The sequence below is a fragment of the Patella vulgata genome, chromosome 4 (genome assembly GCF_932274485.2).
Source record: "Patella vulgata chromosome 4, xgPatVulg1.2, whole genome shotgun sequence".
NCBI lineage: Eukaryota > Metazoa > Mollusca > Gastropoda > Patellidae > Patella > Patella vulgata.
The window spans coordinates 59849777-59869016 of record NC_065882.2 but is presented as its reverse complement, the minus strand read 5'-3'; the positions used below and the strand labels follow the sequence as shown (position 1 = coordinate 59869016).

General features: G+C 32.5%; 1 protein-coding gene across 5 annotated transcripts in view; it reads right to left on the bottom strand.

The window, feature by feature from the left end:
* Positions 1 to 19240, bottom strand: part of LOC126819178 (heparan sulfate glucosamine 3-O-sulfotransferase 5) — a 139673-nt gene that overhangs the window by 83991 nt on the left and 36442 nt on the right. Inside the window, exon 1 of one of the 5 annotated variants that reach the window (XM_050547062.2) lies at positions 18378 to 19099. The exons of 3 other annotated variants lie outside the window; for them this stretch is intronic. The gene's annotated coding sequence lies outside the window, so the exon portion shown is untranslated. Of the gene's footprint in view, positions 1 to 7563; positions 7833 to 18377; positions 19100 to 19240 lie in introns of those variants that run through there. One more of the 5 variants, XM_050547060.1, reaches the window with a different exon arrangement.

The following is a 19240-nucleotide window of genomic DNA, read 5'->3' as shown; positions in this document are numbered from 1 at the left end:
ATATTTTTTCTATTAGTGGTAATGAAACATTTATAATACACTAAAATCTGATTACGAAAGAGTAACAACTCATTAAAGATACATTATGGGAGATAAGATAACGAGATGGCAGTTCTCGCTATAATAGTTAAAAACTAGATAGTGTAAAGGTAATTTGCTGAAAATTTCAGTCAAATTGATCCACTATGAGCCGAGAAAGAAGCGGGTGAAATTTTGGCATAGTCTCGGTCAGCATTACTAAAATCATTAATATAAACAGCATAGTCTCGATTATCCACTTTTTTTGATTCAATTATCAACGGCCGTTAGTGGCATATAGGAATCTAATCCAGCCAACATCGAAGGCTAGCCTTGACATCCAGAGTTTATTATGGTCTGGATAAGTTAATTAATGTCTAATTGATAATTTAGATAACATTTCAGGCCTAAAGAAAGGCTTGTAATAAGCAGATTTTGCTCTTGCATAATGCATGTTTAAGTAATTATCCGAAAATCATTTAGCTGTTCAATTCATTGAAAATCAATTTACTTGTTCGTCTCAAGACCTTAAACTCTGTTTATCAATCTAAAGTCAATCGGATGATAACTTTGGTCTCTAGAGCATCCACAAGATTTTTCAAAGTGATCAAGGGCCATAACTCTGGTAGTATTTATCATTGAAAACCACTGCGATTCTTCGTCTCACGACTTTAAACACTGTATAAATTTGAAGTCAATCAGATGATAACTTTGGTCTTTAGAGCATCCACAAGATTTTTCAAAGCGATCAAGGGCCATAACTCTGGTAGTAATTATCGGAAATCAATAAAAATCACTGGGCTTCTTCATCTCATGACCTTAAATACTGTGTATAACATCTAGAGTGTCCACAAGGTATTGTGGATGCCTGACCGACGGCCGGACGGGGGCGATGACAATATACGACCACATTACAATGTGGGCGTATAAAAATGGGAAAGCGAGGCTTTCCACAATGCACACATCTTGTCAAAACTACAAACAGTGATAACTTGGCTCAGAATGAAGTAATTTGAATGAAATTTTCATTTTACATTATCTATTTTTGAGCTATTATAGCAATAATGGTCAGCTCTTTATCTAAATCTTACATAATGTATCTTTAAGTTTAAATACAATTTTTCACTGATAATTAAATACTTAAATCTTTTTGCATGTACTGAAATTTTGAATGCTGGAAGACCTTTAATATTTGTATGCACTGACAAAGGCTGCAATAAAGTATTGAAGTTTCACAGTTCATTGTCGATTCTGTGTATTTGAAGAAGACAAAACTTCATTATTCAAGCCTCTGTTACATCAAAGAACAATTTGGTAATTGCCGGAAATTTTAGCTGACAAATTCTATAATGATCCTACAGCTGCCACCTAATTTAAATATTATACAGCTCAATGATAAGTGTAAACATTTAGATAATGGAAACAAATGCAGAAATTAAACTGATATTTTTTTTATCTTTGCTAAATATCAAACATTAAAAATATACATAATTCATAAATGAAAAATACTTTCTCCTACTTGCATGCAAATAACATTTAAGTTGATATTAATATTAGATGTCTCTTATATGTTATTTTTATGCTGAAAAATCATGGAGTATGAAGGGAACAATAGGACTAACTACCTGTCGTCTTTGTCATTCTTTTTTAGAAGTCTTTTTTGGGATCCATAAATGATATATGCACTCAAAAATGTCCTAACCATTAAATAACTAATATATATATATTGCTTTGTAGATCTTCACAAGTCAGTAAATTTTCAATTCACAGGATTTGTAACTAAACAGTTCAAATTAAATTGTATTTGAAATCTGAAACATATCTGCAAATCCTAACTGATGTTTTAATGTTTAAATTGCACAAGCTACAGTGGTTTTCAAGGATTTCAGCAACAATATAATGTTTTAAGGTATTCTAAATAGGCCAGAGTTTGGATATTTTATGATTAGGTAAGTGAGTCCAGCGTATTTTGACTATTGTATTAAATCAATTGCATTTATTTTCTTGTTGAATGTGACATCTCTTTAACCTGAAAGTCTAAAATACAAATTACAGATATTGTTCCGAAAAACAGAATTTGCTTTGAATTGTTTCACTAGAAGTAGAATGACGATTATGTCAAAAAACAATTTTTCATTCATATAAGAAAAAAAGAAAAGAATATTAATCAGTTCAATCAAAACACAATATGTCAATATAGAACTAGTCAGAAGGTAATCTACTACAACAAAAGATACCAAAAGTTTTTTGGTTAAGCCTGTGATCAAGACAATAATAGGAAAGATTTGAACTATTGTTGGACAGGGCTAGGCCCCTCAGCTGGATAGCATACATTCATAAAGAAATATGGCAAACAAATGAATCAATCAAAAGGCTAAAAATTGTTCATCTATTTTCAATCTCTTGTCCATTCAACACATTAAAGGTTAAGAATTTAATTCTCTTACAAAGTTGACAAAGTCAAAAGATATATTGGCATTGTCATTTAGTTCATGATCATAAATTTAATAATACTCCAAATTATTGTCTTGTGAGTTTGCCTAATTTTATATGAAAAATTGAATTCTGGTTTGAAATCAGAATCCAGTTTTCACCCAGTAATGAACAGCCAAAAGAAATATAGAGAAGACAAGTTATTAAGTTGGTCAATTAATTCGATCCCTGATCTGAACTGTCATAATGTTGGATTTGTATTAATTTTAACAATCTTAATATTAATAGGTTTTAATAATGAACCTCAATTCTATTATAACGATATCAATACGGTATTATCATCCTTGTCAATGGTCAGAGTTGATCTTCAAGAAATAACAATGGTCTTAAGAATCCTTTTATTAAAGCTAAGATGGATTTTCATCAAAAATAACCAGAATCAAAATTCAATGACATCTTGAACATGTGTTTTTCAAATCTGTTGTTATTAAAATGAGGAAATGAGAAATGAAGCATAATCAATATCAGTTCTATTCCATCCAGCGGACGCCCCAATTGTTATCGCTATTGAACCAGTATGTTTAAAGAAGCCAAAAAAAACACACACACACTAAAAGCCAAGAATTTGCTCATTTTTTTTCCATTTAAAAAAAAAAAGGAACAATTTCAGGAGTTTAGAAACTGCAATGAAAAATAGATCAGTATCATCTATAATCTTTTTTAAAAAAAAAAGGAACAATTTCAGGAGTTTAGAAACTGCAATGAAAAATAGATCATTATCATCTATAATCTTTTTGAGGGAAATACAACTTTAAAGATATTTTTAAAACAAAATACAAAGTGTGTCCTGCGGCTTTTTATCCAATATCTGATTTTCTGAGTTCTCGACATCAAAAAATATTCAAGTATAAACTTAAAACGATTGATTTTGCGTTTTGACCAAAGTTGATGAAAGACTTGCATCTTTACTGGTGATCAATTTTGTTCTATTTCCATCCTTATTAATCCTTCATCTTTTGTTTACATTATGAAATTTGCTTTTTCTATTCTGAATGGTCTTTTGATGTGAAAAGCTTTTATCATTTTCAAAGAACGTTGAAACACAATATGAGACGACTAACATTATATCTAAAAGTTAATGATCTACTGACAAAGGCTCTATACCAGGACTTAATTTTCTTGAAATCAATATATTCTTAGTCTAATACCACCATTTTAAATGGCCTTTAGATTCCTATCATTCTTATATTTTTCTATAAATAGATTCTTTAAAGCTGACAAGTTCTGGTTGATGATTGTGAAGATGAGAAGACGATGGTGATGATGATGTCTATGACTTGTGTGTATGGCCTATATGATCATTATCATTTATTTTCATTGTATTTGACACTCATATTCTCTTTATAACATATATATTAGGTACTTCAATATTTAACTCTTCCTTCCAGGTCCTGAACATTAAAAAAATTTTTTGAACAGCTGCCAAAACAGAAATAAAAATATTTCTGATGTAAACAAGCATTGCATTCAGAAATACAAAATATTTTCGAATACAGGTAATTAAAGAGTATTGACGGGGGAAAAAAATCATCTCGTTAATCACTGGAATCAAACGAGAAAATTCACAAATTAGACAAGATGACCTCTCTTTGCTGGTGAGAAATGAAATGAGTAAGTGATCATCAGATCTGTTTTATCTGTCAGCTCAGACTGAAGGGGGTGTGTCTAAATTCCAGCCCCCTGTCCTCTACCCAGACATGTTAAATGTTTAATGTGACAGGTTCCTCCTGGTGAACCTCTGTCAACCCTGTAATTATCCTCAATAATGTCAAAATATCCTCCTTAAATCAGTCTTTATTCAACCTTTCTTGGAGATCCTAACCAGTTTTTTGTGTGGAGAAAGTTGCAAATTGATTTTCTATTGTCTCTTTGTACAATAAAGGATTTTTATATCTTGATAACACTTTCTTAATGAAATAGTGGCAAAAATGTAAGATCAGTAATTACATTTTACAGTGGCAAAAGATTTATATTTCTGTCAGTTGACTCTAATTCTTTTGCTGTTTGTCATCTTGATTTTATCTTTCAAGTTCCAATGTGTTTAATTTATTATTTGAACACCAAAAGTAATTCCTTTCTACATCCATCTGATAAATTTCCTGTTATAACCAAATTTGCCAAAGCTAAAGGATTTCAATTTATCTTTGAATTGGAACAGACAGAAATAAAAACTATCTTGTTTAATGCTACATGTGTTGCATTTGGTGATAGCTGCTTTATCATTAAGCACTTTGAAGATGTCTGAAAAAAACTTGAAACAAAAAGCTGTTAATTCATCTGAGAATTCTGTCTTTCTTTTTACATAAACACAGGGTAGAAGTTCAGAAATCTTTGAGGAGAATTTTGTGAGACTTCATGGTCTGTCATAATGACAAAACAATTATGATTTATCGTATCTTTGGATAGAAAAATATACAGAATCTGTTGACTTAAGCTAATGAGAAAGCTATTCCATCTTTTCTGTCTTTGAACAAACAATTTTAGGTGAAGATGGCTGCCTTTAATGACGATTACATAAGGTCTCCCCAGGCTTTTTCAATCACAACGAACCCACATGGCACACATTTGACACATCTAGCAACGCTACACGATATTTTCTTTGTACATCTTTCTTACCCCACAACTCAGCTTGAATTTCCCCCAGATGTTAAAGAGAAACCAAGAGAAGATCTCAGTCTGATTCTCGGACAGTTTGTTTTACGTATAAATTTGTGAGTAGGGTATATATAAACCATGTGCTGTGAGTTTATGAATTAATTTGAAAACTGGCTGAATAAATGTAATAATTCTATAAACAACCTACTATAAAACACTTCGATCATTTTGAATTCATAGAAGAAATTAAATAACGTACACATGTTCTGAACTTTTATCAAATTGCATTATCCACAAAAAGAAAAGTTCTTTGAATTTGCTGACTCAGAACTTTTCAGAACTTTTGAGAATCATCCAAAGATTTTTTTAATGATTACATCAGATTTCCAATAATAATTCTCGAACCTTCAAGATTAATAAAAGTGATTAATAGATAGTATAAAGGATGACAATAAACAATCTCCAGAGGAACACTTTCATTGAGCTTTTATTCCCTTTTCTGAAATTTTGTCTGTTGACAAGCTTACCATACAAGGAAATCCAACCAAAAGTAAAAGTAAAATTAGTTCTATATCTAATTAGCTGTAAACTTGGTGTGAAAGAAGTGAGTAATAAGTGCAGTGCATCAAGTCTGTAAAGAACTGGTATTTTAGCACGTTGATAAATGATGTAGGATGCCCAATCACATGCATATAAACAGATCATTGATTTGTTGGACAGCAATTTATAGCTTAACTAGCATCAGATTCAGAATCTTTACATGATCAATCTATAAGAATATAAATTCTGATGCAAATGTAGTTTGAAAAAAACAAAGAACACCTAAGTTTGAGAAAAAGATTGTAAATTTCAGTTTTTTGGGAGATTTACTTCAAATATCTACCATAACTGCCTTTAGTAAAAGAACTATATACAGTCCTAGTATTTGAGTTACTCAAAACATAGAAAGCAATATAATGTTTTGTTCATCATGTTTCTATATTGTAACCTTCTCTGTTTTTTTATTTAGTCTCCCCACCTTATATAACCCAATCATAGTGCAGCAAGATGGCAACAGGCAAACCTCAGCAACATAACAGTTAAATTAACAATGGATTTACAATTCTTGCAGCTAGACTGAAAATCATGAAATACATACATGATTTAACATAAAAGTTCTAAAACATTAACTCTGAAAAATACTTCCATTAATATTATAGTACAAGACAAAGAATTAACAGGATAATTCCAAAAGGAGTTAATAAACATTGTGACAATATCAACATTTCCCAGGAAATTTATTTATAAGAATTAATTATTCAGTATCCCTATCTCTAGCGCTTCCAGTTCCAGTGTAAAACAATTAATAAAGCTTTTATATGGAAACGATATACTGCTTATAGTAAAATTATAACTTGTAGATAATAAATGCTCCCAATAAATAATTTAAAAATGTAGCAAGCTGTTAATGGATTAATTGGTTACTCAACAATTTGTAGTAGCCATGGACTATCAGAAACACCATAAACACAATCAAATATGTGAATTTACCTTAAACATGAGAAGTGTTATCTGGTATTTTAGGGACACCCTATGCCATATTATTATATTTTATTTGATGGTTGACATTAAGAAAAGATTAATTCAATAATATACACAAATAAATGATAGCTACACATGTATGTAAAGGTATCCGGAAATGCAAAAATTGAAACTAAGTACTTGTAAAATGCAAAAGTTAACTATTACATAAAATGTTATATATATAGATATCTAATATAGCAGTGTAAATAAACATTTAACACTATCTATAGTACCTAAACACTATAAATATTAATATGTTTTGATTGAAAATACAAATATTTACACTTATACAAGTATAACATTTATATTTATAATAGTTGTTGTACTATTTGTACAGAGTAAATAGTAGGGTGTACTTTGTGTAAGAGCAATGATAAGATAAAGTGCTATACATTGGGTGTTGAAAATTGAATGGTTGACAGTTATGAATAGTGTTCTTAATGGGGGTGTCAGACTTTAGAGATCAAACAGAGTTTATTTTAAATATTATACAGAAGTGTTTCTGTCGATCCTTTTATCACCTGTCAAGAACCTCTGGTTGATATTTTTTTATTTTTCTGCCCATAAACTGAATCTGAAACTTGTCACTCCCTACACCTATATTATATCCAACAGTTTTTAATTCGGAAACTTGTAAATGTTACACTTCAATGTTGGTAATATATTTTAGCTTTACAATTACACCATCAGAGAAATTAATTGAAAGAAACCAGAACTGTAACTTCAATTACCACTAGCTGAAACCAGACTTAGTTAATATCTTCTTCGGTGATTAGAAAAACTCTTACTTTAATTAAATCTGACAACCGACTAATCTAAATTAGACAATCTTAACAGCTTATTTAACACTGTCTATTAAAACTGAAGTGAAGAAAATAGAAATTGATTACTTACTTTGATAACAAGTCACTTTCACTTAAACACTGGGGTGGTATTACCATGGGTAATCTGTCAGAATTATTCTAACTTCAAATCTATTGCTTGGGGGGACTTATATACTCCAAATGGTAGATCTATGTACTGTAAGATTATAAGTACTGCAACAGTGGAAGAGTAAATATTCAACATCAAATTTTCACATAACAAAATTAACAATAAAGCACTTCAATAAATAAAATCCACACAAATGAACTTTGTAACAAGGCCGTGCTGTTAAACAATAAACAAATGGTGATGTAAACAGCACTAAAAATATCTGAACGGTATATCACACATGGACAGTCAATGATGATATTGAATCATCACAGTAGTTATAGGGTACTATATAGTTATCAAGAGCAAGACAAGACTAACAACACAGAGAAACACTTCTGTTTAGTTTAAAACTACTGGCAGTGCTACACCAAGCCATACAATCCAGTCAATGAAAGCAGTTAACTGCTGGCTGGGTATTCATGTACAGAGCATTCAATAACACGCACACACGCTTGTCTTAGTCTTTAACACACTCAGCTATAACACTGCCTTACAATTTAATACAAAGAACAGCCAATCATGGCTTACCTCCCTTATTTTTATCTTTTCCCTGGTTCATCTATTCAATTTTTTTCTAACGTGTTGTCGAACAGCTAGGGTAATGAGGCAATTTACCACTAGGCTTTACAACAATCCAATTTACTGTTAAATTTCTATTAATACTCATTTTTATCTTAAAATAATCAATATGGTGGAAGCCTGGGCTATGCAATACAAAACAAGAATTACAATGTCATAGAATTACAACATAGTTGGTAATACTATCTGGATTAATACAAAGACAAATGAAATTTAAATAAGTTTTTCAATTCCGAATCATTAAAAATACACTGCTTGAATATTAAATTGAATGTCATTATGCTGCAACTTTTCTGCTTTTGTAATATTGTGTATTAAAATGAAAATAACAGTGTGCAATAAAAAATACAACATGTCAACCAACACTAAATACATTTACCAGCAGGGAAATACATCAGGGAAGTAAAATGCTAGTAGCTTATCTAGCAAGAAATCACAAATAGAATATGCATAGAAAATAAAATGATATGTAGGTCCGAAATCTTGAGAACTATTTGTTTGTCATGAGGGTAAGAAAATCAATAGTTTCCAGGAACTAGTTTATAAAAATTTACAAACATTATAAGAGTGGAGGAAAGCTAGGCAAATAATGAAAAAGAGGAACCTTCTTGCAAAATGTTATCAAACACGATGACAACAACATTTATGTTTCTGGAATGAAACTGACAAGAACAATTGTAAATTTAGTTACAGTATGGTAAATTATCAGCCCTAATGTAGCTTACTCATGATCTGGAAACTAAAAGCATCTCTGTGGCTAGTGTAACAAAGAACATCTACTTTCCAAACTGTCCACAAAACGATCATCAACACTGATGTTTCTAGAAAATGAGTATCAAGCCTAATGTCTCTCGAAAAGGATCATATCAACATATTTCCTTGATAGAATTCTGATGCTCTATACAAATTAATAAGAAAGTCTGCTCAGAAAATTACCATCCACAGTAAATTTTTATATCCTGTTTTTCCCGATATTGTCAATCACAATAATCCTGTTCGTGACTTGTTGATAATGACTTTTTTCAAGGGATGTTTCTTGGAGCTCTTGTATCATTGAAACAATGAAGACTTTAAAGGATTCTGTGAGACCTAGCAGTCCATGCCTTTAGTGTCAGTGGTTTGCATAAAGTATAAGCTAATAATTAACTTAGAGACCCTAACCTTTGAATAAGCAATTATATATTGTACATGTAAAACCACAATTTCTCTGTACAGACTATGCACATACAGTCATAAGAAAAAAAATATCAAGTGCCTTCAATATTTAATAAGCAATTAGTTTTAGACAACTAGACACATCTTTTTAAATAATCACAAATCTGAAGTAAATGATTAATCTGTGTATTAAAATGTGTTGTAGTGAAGTTCCTTATAAATACTTAATATCCAAGATATCTCTTCATTATGACTCAACAGGCAGTGTGAAAAACCATGAGTCAGTTATATTTACAGAAAATGTGTATTTACAAGATCTACCATTTTACAACATAAATACATGTATCATTCAGAAATTAATACAAATGAACAAATAAAAGTGAATTATCAAAATGGTTAATTTTTTCTGATGATTCTCTAATGAACTCAAGTTAATATAAATATGACACGGAAATTGGTTCACTTCAAAACAGACTTTTTAAAAAAAATAAAAAGGTATCCGCGTGTGCAATGCGAAAGAGAATTTAGACACTTCTGCTTACTCAAAGTGTTGGACTTCTTTATATGCAGTTCCATAAGATGTCTTGAATTGCCTGTTGGAAGAGAATTGGTTATAACCACAAGAAAACTCAGTATCCACCTCATTTAAATAGGTGTACATTACAAACTTACTTTGGGTGTTACCTCTTAATCTGAAGAACATTTCATAACTGGTCAATCTTTTTGCAAATTTTCAGTTAATTGCACCAAACTGTCTGCCATATACAGAAAATGTATTAAAATTCACTCCTACATCATTGGGGATGTCTGATTATGACATTCTTCTTTTCTAAGATATTCATAGATTCTCCTGTATCATATTACATGGCTGTCATTCGCAGATATTCGATGAGTGTTTCTCCGCTCTTCAGGCTTGATGTTAACAAGATATTGATCACAACCAATTTCTTGTTTATCATAAATAAAATACAAGTATACATCAGGGAGCTGACATAACCAAGTCTTCTTATAATTAAAGTCTTGCTTAACTGTACACATATCAAAGAAGGGTATCCTATACACAATAGGTATCACACTAAAAGATTGCAAATGATGTCCAATAAAGGTCCAAACCTTCCTTACTGTGATGCCATCATGCAATAATGCAAACTTATAATTAAAGATGGGTTCCCGCGTACAAACTGGGTGATTTAATGGTATATATGGACTAAAAACATATTTAAACTAATTAATTTGTCATAACTTTGCTTCAAGGAATGTCCTGCTATAAAAATTCGATCAAACCAGGTCATGTTTATGTCATGTGACTTACCTCTCTTGGAAGTCAGAGGAGAATTCATTGTATACATAAGATGATGTTGTCTTTAATGGCTTACTATTTATTACAAATATCGAATCCTAATTAAATTCTCGGATTATCCACTACCTGCGTCTTTTTCCGTCATTTTTATCTCAGAAAATGTTGTAAGTCTAACTTTTCATAAAGTTTATCAACTTGTACATCAAGTGCTCAATGTTCGCTTGTGACCTTTGACATCACGCGTGCAGAAATTCCTAATCATCGGGCTGTTCATAAGGGGAACCCTTACATTTTTGTCCTGTATACGCTCCATGGGTGTTTTTCAGGGAATCCAGTTATTTTCTAGTAAGATTGGATATCTCTACATTCCATATATACCAAAATCACCATACTTTTATTGGAAATAACCACCCGATAAATACTTTTCTGGGAACCCATCTTTAAGGGCTCATGAACTTCCAATCTATTTAATAACAAACATTACAAGTTGTATTAATTTGTAACAAATTAAAGAGCTGTCAATGTCATATGATGAAATGAAATGGTTACTATTCTGCTCTGACTGGACTAATGAAGAAGGGCATACGCCATACAGTGGGCTATGAGGGATTTTTTGGCCTGACAACGGTGCTATGGCCTACTCTTATATCGAATTCCAGCTGCCAATGTGTACACGGGACCACGGTTTTTCGTCCCATCCAAATGACTATATTTTGTCCCTTGCCAGGCCCTCAGTCCAGCACCACTGACATAGAGGAACCATGCTGGAAAATCTTGATGAACTTTCTCGGACAATGCAGGGATCAAACATGGGACCTCCAGGTTAGCGAGCCAAAGTCTTATCCACTGAGCCACCATGGCTCCCATATCATATGATAGAAAATTGTAGCATGTTTTAAATCTACATTAATATTTGAAGCACAAAAACTGAGGCAACACCAAGCTGAAATGTGAAAATTTGACACTAAACTTCACATGTCATTGTATCACTCCAACATTGGTATATGACATTTAACTCATTGTATATCCATTCAACAGCCATATTTTATACAGTTTTAAACCTGGCTGGTAAAATGATGGGTCAAAACAACCCACATTGTTATTGAATAGATGTCAAGATAAATGAAGTATGAAATTTTATTTGTCTTCCTTTTGAATATATCAAAATGCCGCTTTGTATTTATTTTAAGATATATATTCCAGGGATTACATGTTTTCCAAACCAATGAATGTAAACCTTCTTTTACTTTATGCAAGTAAATCTAGTCCCACTTGGAAAGACAATTCACAGCCATGGCATACCATGACATCATATCTGCATGTAAAGATCATTAATTTGTCTTATCCAAGTTAGAGATCTCTAACGAATTTTAGTTAATGTTTACAGGGTATCATTGTGATCTCTTCAAGGATGTAATATATGGTTGTTCAGATCTACACATGAATGTCTTCTATTACTCTCTCAGGAATAAAATGGCGCTCTTAAGTCTTCAAGAAATGTGACAACAAACCAATTCCAGACTCAATTAAAAAGCATCAGGAGATTATTTTTTAAAAGGAAGCAATATTTATCGAAATTCTACAAAAAAAACTGAAGTGGGGAGAAGCAACCAATACAATGGTTGTATCCAACTATAACCAACTTGTAATTAATCAATGATGGCCTTCTCTGTTTGAAATCACTTTCTTTTCATCAATTGGAGAAAACCATTTTCTAAACTGTCTATAGCTGATGAGTTCTTGATTATTTCTCAGGGATGAAAAAAAGCCATTAAAAGTCTGATGGTAATTTGTCAGTGTATCTGTATATCTGCTGGGAAAGAGTTAGTTATTAAACATTAATACTACAATTTAGTCATGAATGAATTCTTCTACCCTTAGAGATCATTTTCCAGACTAGAACAAGATCACAAAAAATTAAACAGTAGAAACCAGTTGAAACTTGATAGAAAATGAATTCCATGACCATGCCTGCTGGAAGAAAAATGTCTTTGGAGCAAAAGAGAAAAGGTTATATCAGAGGATATCAAAAACAGTAGGAATGAATCCAAACATCTCTATTTAAGTTACTGGTAAATTGAATCACCATGAGGAATCAAGACTTCACTCACTGCCAGCAAAATCTATGACAAGAGTGTTGTAGTGTCTTTTTCTCATCAAAAATTTTAGAGAGTTTCATTTAGGTATAATTGAATTTCTTCTATTAATTCTATATCTTAGGAATCCATGATTACCATTTAAGGATCATATTTCATTACATAGAAATATATTTGAAATGATGTTAAGCGTTCTACTTTTCTGCACCATTTGGGCTAATGAAGGTTGGCATATGCAAAGTGGAAAATTTTGTAGGGACAGAGCATTTCCTCCTACTCCTCGTTGAAAACAATCACCAAAGATTCTTTTATGTGCAAACTATCATCATGTACCTGTTTTACATCCCATCCTAAAAACTAGATGCTGTTTAATGCCAGACCCTCTACTGAGCACCACTGACAAGGTGGAACTACTCTGAAAACTCCTGCAGAACTTTCTACTCCAACTCTCGGATTGAACACAGGACCTCCTGGTTATTGAGCCAGCATCTTACTGAGCCAAGATGGCTTGCTATTTTTAGGGAGGGGTGGATATCTGAACGGATAGCGTGTGTGCGTTGTATCATACGGTCTATCATTGAGTCAACTGACATGGTTTCGATTCCCGGGTCACCTGTCCAACCTCATGGGTTTTATCTGGGTCTTCCGGTTTCCTCCCACTGCTAAAGACCCGTAGCAAATTATTGAAATAAAATTGAAAAATATGTTTGTCCCAAAATGACCTAGTTTGTGTCGATTGGACGTTAAGCCTCATTTCTCATTATTTTTAGGACCTATTTGAAATTTTTTAAATTATATTTAGATTAAATTTTTGATCCTCACTGAAGAGAATGCTCAGCTCTCAGCTGAACTTAATCAATAATTGATTAATGGAAATTTTTGTTATATTTTGATCTAATGTACCGAATAAGAAATGAAAGGGATTTACCTCCCTGTCATTTGTGAATCATTATTAAAATAAATACTGAGGATAAGCAGTATATAACTATCTTAGATAAGATTGCCATGTATACCTGTCACTCAATCTTAAACATATATTGCTTATACCCATTCTTCATGTCATATAGTTATTTGTATTGGATTATCACCTATCTTTTGACACATATTATTTGGTCTAAAATGATTGTATGATCTCGTAGAAATCATAGAGAGTGATTATATGTACTGCAAAAGAATAGAGGGCCTTATTTTCCCACGTGAATTATTTTGCCAATATCCATTTTCTTTCTTTAAAGAGTTATAAACTTATATGGATTAAAGGATAAAAAAGAGTATATCAGAATATGAATAATAAACATGATATATAACTAAATAACAACATGAATTAATCTATCAAGTTCATGAATATCACCTCTTATAGCTTAAATGACCCCCAAAATAAACACTTCATATACAGAATGGTGGAAAACAATCAGTTCTTGTGTTTACAATTAGTAACTAACAACTTAACGGACAATAGAGGTACAAGCTATTTGAATAATCATTTACTTTCTGAATATATATACCTGACATTTACCTACCATTATTAGTATATATATAGTGTTCATCACAATACATGATATTCTATGGTCGGCTACATTATACACAATATCCATCAATAACAAAATTTTCCAAAGTAGATCTTTACAAAACTCAACATAAAATTCTCAATAATTCTTCATAGAAAAGATCATTGGTCTATTTGCATCCTAGTCCAATAAAATATGTCAATTAGTGTCATTTTATGAATGGAATAAAAAGACCATTCTCGATTTTCTGTTCAAAATAACAAAATCATGTTTTGTCTGTTCTGAACATACAGTAAGGGATTTAGGTCAAACAGAAATAGCTAAACAATATTAACTGAATGATTCAGTTACAACCTACAGGCATCCACTATTTTTTCAAATGACCATTGATAATATTCCAATCAATTACCAATGTAAGTTTAAACTATAGATACATTGAGGAATAATAAAGGGGTTTATCTTTCTACTTTCAAACAGACTGATTATGATCAATAAACGCTATACAAGTCAAAAGATTTACCATAAGGAATAAAACTGGTTTGGGGACAACTATTATCTACATCATGAGTAACCTATTACTAGCATTTTCACAAAACCAATAAATCCCCCACTCACCTTTCTGAATAGAAATCAATTTTTGGGCAGAATGTGTCTGTTTTTTCAATTTTCTAATCAATATTACGTAGAACAGAATGAAAGCATTGCTTTAATTCTCTATTTCTAACATAAAATCCCTTCCAGTAAGTTGCCAGACCGTTTTTTTATCCAATAACCGCCTGCTCAATAAAGCACCCAGCTCCAGGAGCAAATTAATGTCATTTTTTGACCATGTTGCTAAGATGATGCCGTGATTTCTATAGAAAGGGAAATTAGACTAGACCTTTCAATGTTCTATAAATATGTCAAATATTAGCCGATTCGAGACAAGTGAATTACATGTTGGTATGCTAGCTTGCATTGATCAGTGATATAAGTAAGCTTTACAATGATTTTATTAGCTGTTCAATCCATAAGTCTCACAATTTCTGCATTTTTATGATATCAATAAATACAATTTTGCAGTTGCAAAAGAGTAGATTTCCTCATCATTTCGAAGACCAGTTTGGGGGATTTCTCTTATTTTTGAAAACCAAAGGAGAGATCCTAATGGGTGACAACTGGTCTTCTAAGTTAATATTGACATACAAGAATCAGCTTATCATCACAGCTTAATCCACACTATTCAGAAATCAAAATATCAACACTAGACAAACATGAAGTTTAAAGGTGCCACTGACTTCTTTTGACCATATCCCATTTGCAGAGCAAGCCAAATGTTTACAATTTTTCAATTCAACACAGCTTTGTAAATACTGATGGGAATTGAACCATTTTGGGGTGATGTTCCTTTTAGGGACTCAACTGTCACATTAATGTAGTGTGAAAGGGATTGAAAATCTCCCAAATGACATTCAAAGACATTACAATTTGCAATTACTTACAGCAGTTAGGACAGAAATGTGGAAAGATAGGTCTAAGGCTTAATTCCCACACTCTTTTTTACTGATAATTTTCACATCAAAGTTAGAATTAACTTCTAACACTTCATTTTCAAATCCATAATTTATTCCTGTGCATGTTTGTCTGATAGGAGTTTTGTATATTAAAAGTAAAGTGTCTTAAATTATGATTTAACACATGTTATGGTGTCAAATTTAAATCCAATGCAAGTGATTAAAACATTAAAACACACAATATGGGACATACATGTCTGTGCATGTTTACATAATTAGGGTGGTCCAACTTGTAAGGGATGAAAGATGCAGTTATTAATAATATCAACAAGGTGTATATGTTTGAAGAAAAGGTTGCACAGTAAACTACATGATATTTAATAATTCTCAACTGCTAAGCTTGCCTTTGATGATACTTTAAAATTAGCAAAAAATATTACACTTGCCCCCTCAATATGTAAGCTTACCAACATTACAGAGAAAACATAAAGGAAAGGAATGGAGCTCTATGTGTTTTATGGTCATGTGTGCAATGTTAGGGAGGAGAATTTTGTCTGGACAGTGGCATTTTTGTTAACTCTTCATTAAATTTCAAACTTTCAAAGGTCCTAAGTTATAAACCACAGTTGACCTCAGTTTTTTGTAGGTTCCAAAAGTCAGACTAGGACTAGGAGATTTTTCTCAGCCCACAGTGACATTCTAGTGCCCTACCAAAATCTTTATAAACAATACACAAAGGATTTAATGTTACTGTTATAATCCAAGAGCTAATGGCAAAATAATATGGTCATCAGTTAAAAAAGGTTTGACCCCCTCAAATTTGTAGCAGGTGTCCGTAAAAATCAATTGGTCAGATCAGGCACTGCTGGGGCGTATAGCCGCAGCAGCACCTTAAAGTAGCCCCCTAAAATTAGGTCATAAGTTACATGGCTGAAACTTTCTAGGGACAATGGTATGGATAGTCGGAGTAAATATTTCACAAATCTAACCATGCTGAACATGTTTTATATTATGATTATAGTATTATAATATACCAAGACAGGTATATTTAAACTAGTTCAAAATCGCCGGGGATGGTGTGGTCACACCAGGGGCGGATTGGGGCCGGGAACCGGCCCGGGCTCCAGTGTCGGATTGGCCCCATGAAAATTTTGAAAAATGAACCCCAAATATGCGATTTGGTGGCATATCTGATTATAATCTCTGTCAAATAATATATCTCATAAATCAATTAATTTAGGCCAAAACCCCGACCTGCAAGTAACTTACACCCATCAACCAGTGAAATTATCATATCGTCATATTATTAATTAATGTATTATCATTGTATCGTCAAGACCAGCTATCATCAAATTTTGCCGAGGCCTTAAAATTGAATTTTTTTTTGAGTTACGAACCATCGGCAGACGTTTCTGGCGACAGTGTCGGGTGAATCTGATGAAATTTTCGGATGAAATTCGGAATCCCCATTGCAGGATTCCGAATTCCGGCCCACACCCAGCCCAAAAAGTCTATTATATCAGCTCAATCCAGATTCTAGTGATGGCGTGGCGGCCCGCTAAAGCCACCGGCCACATACAACATGATCATCATCGCTCCATGGCCGTTCCAATACCACCACCCCTATATAATGTTCAGCAGAAAAGTTTTTTTTAGACGAATTGGACAAAATTATTTATTTTCATTTTTTGTCCGACCGGGCCTGGTTCACACGCTCTATCAGAGCCTTGTTTAACATGGTGACTAGGCGGCGCCGCCGCCGTGCACTGGCCAAACTGTGCTGCCTACTGAGCCCAAAAGTTGAAGACTGGGCGGCAACATACATACGTTTTGAAAATCGCTGACAAGGTTTTTCCCATGTGCCAATACTATATCATGGTGCGTAGGTTTACAAAATCGTCTTTCTGATTGTTAGACGAGGCTAGGCGCTCTATAAATTAGTATAAACCAGTTTAACTATTTTGGCCTCTGCTGTTAAATGTGAAGATGAAGCATGAGCACATGTCGGCATTTTGCCAGAAAGATAGCTTACTGCACGTGCCCAAAGCCAGTTAGACAGCCGAAATAAGACTGCTTTCAAGAAAAGCCTTTTCGAAGACTGGTAGACTACAGAGCTGGGTTTTTTAAACTGGTATTATTTGCCCCACTTTTGCAAGTTAAACTAGTTTAATGATCGGCAGGGATTTTTAAACTCGTTTAACGATCGGCAGGGATTTTTAAACTTGTTTAACGATCGGCAGGGATTTTTAAACGAGTTTAACTTGCACGTCTGAATGGGCTATTAGTTCACCTGGATATACTGCTGATTTTGTTTAGTGGACTTTCTTTTTTTGACATACTAGTGCACATAGTTAAGTGTATCCTGAAAAAAAAATGAATTATTTGAAGTAGTTCTTAAGTTTTTACTAACATTAAAATTTGAAAATTAGCTTATTGTTTATAATTTCACTGAATCTAAATTCAAACTTTACAATAAATTTCAATTTCAAAATATCTGAATCAAGTTTTCAGATTAAGAATACAAATTTTTTTAAATGAAACAGCGATAAATAAATCTTCAAAAATTTTCAATCAAAGTTAAAAACCAGATGAATAAACAAACCCTAGGTTAGACATGTCAGTTTACGTAAGGTTATTATTAACTTCAATTATAAACAATTTAATTATCGCAGGTAAACAAAAATCCCCTCTGGATAAACATTTCAGTAGTTAGAAGAACAACTTTCCACAAACATAAGTTGGCTTGGATACGACCAGGAATAACAGCCTCTGTTCCTTATAAATATAACCACGCATCATGTCCTCCGCCCTCAGAATACTTCCAGCTGTTCAAGCCAATTATTCTAGATTATATTCAAACATTTTATTTTCAGTTGCAACAAAACTCAAGACATTTTCAAAGTTAATGAACACATCAATGTTGAGAGAATAAAATTCCTGTGTAACTATAATCCCCTAGAGTAATGTCAACATGTAAGAGAGGTTTGACATACATGTCCACATGCATTTTGTTGATTCATTTCCCACAACACAAGTTTCTAATTCAGATTATCCAATAGAAGATACACAACTACACACATGTACAAGAATGTTTCTTGTACTCAGCATCTATCATGAAAAGTGTATTGTTGAACAATATCCTTGTTTCAGACCATTTTAATCAATCTAATCAGTCCATTGACCATACATCAAAGATACAGTATAGCTACTGATAGTGTTGAGCTCAAGTAGTAAGTGTATGAGGACTTTATTACACATAACCACTAACTGTACACCCACAAGACAAAGTAGACAAGACAAAAAATATGGACACTATAAGCCATATAAACTCAAATATTGATTGATATACAAATATAACATGTAATCTCTGGCTGTTTCTACAGATTACTGATTCGGATAACTACATTTCATGGCTAAACAATCATTGATCAAATAGACAAGCAAGAGTTTTATTAGTGGATTTCT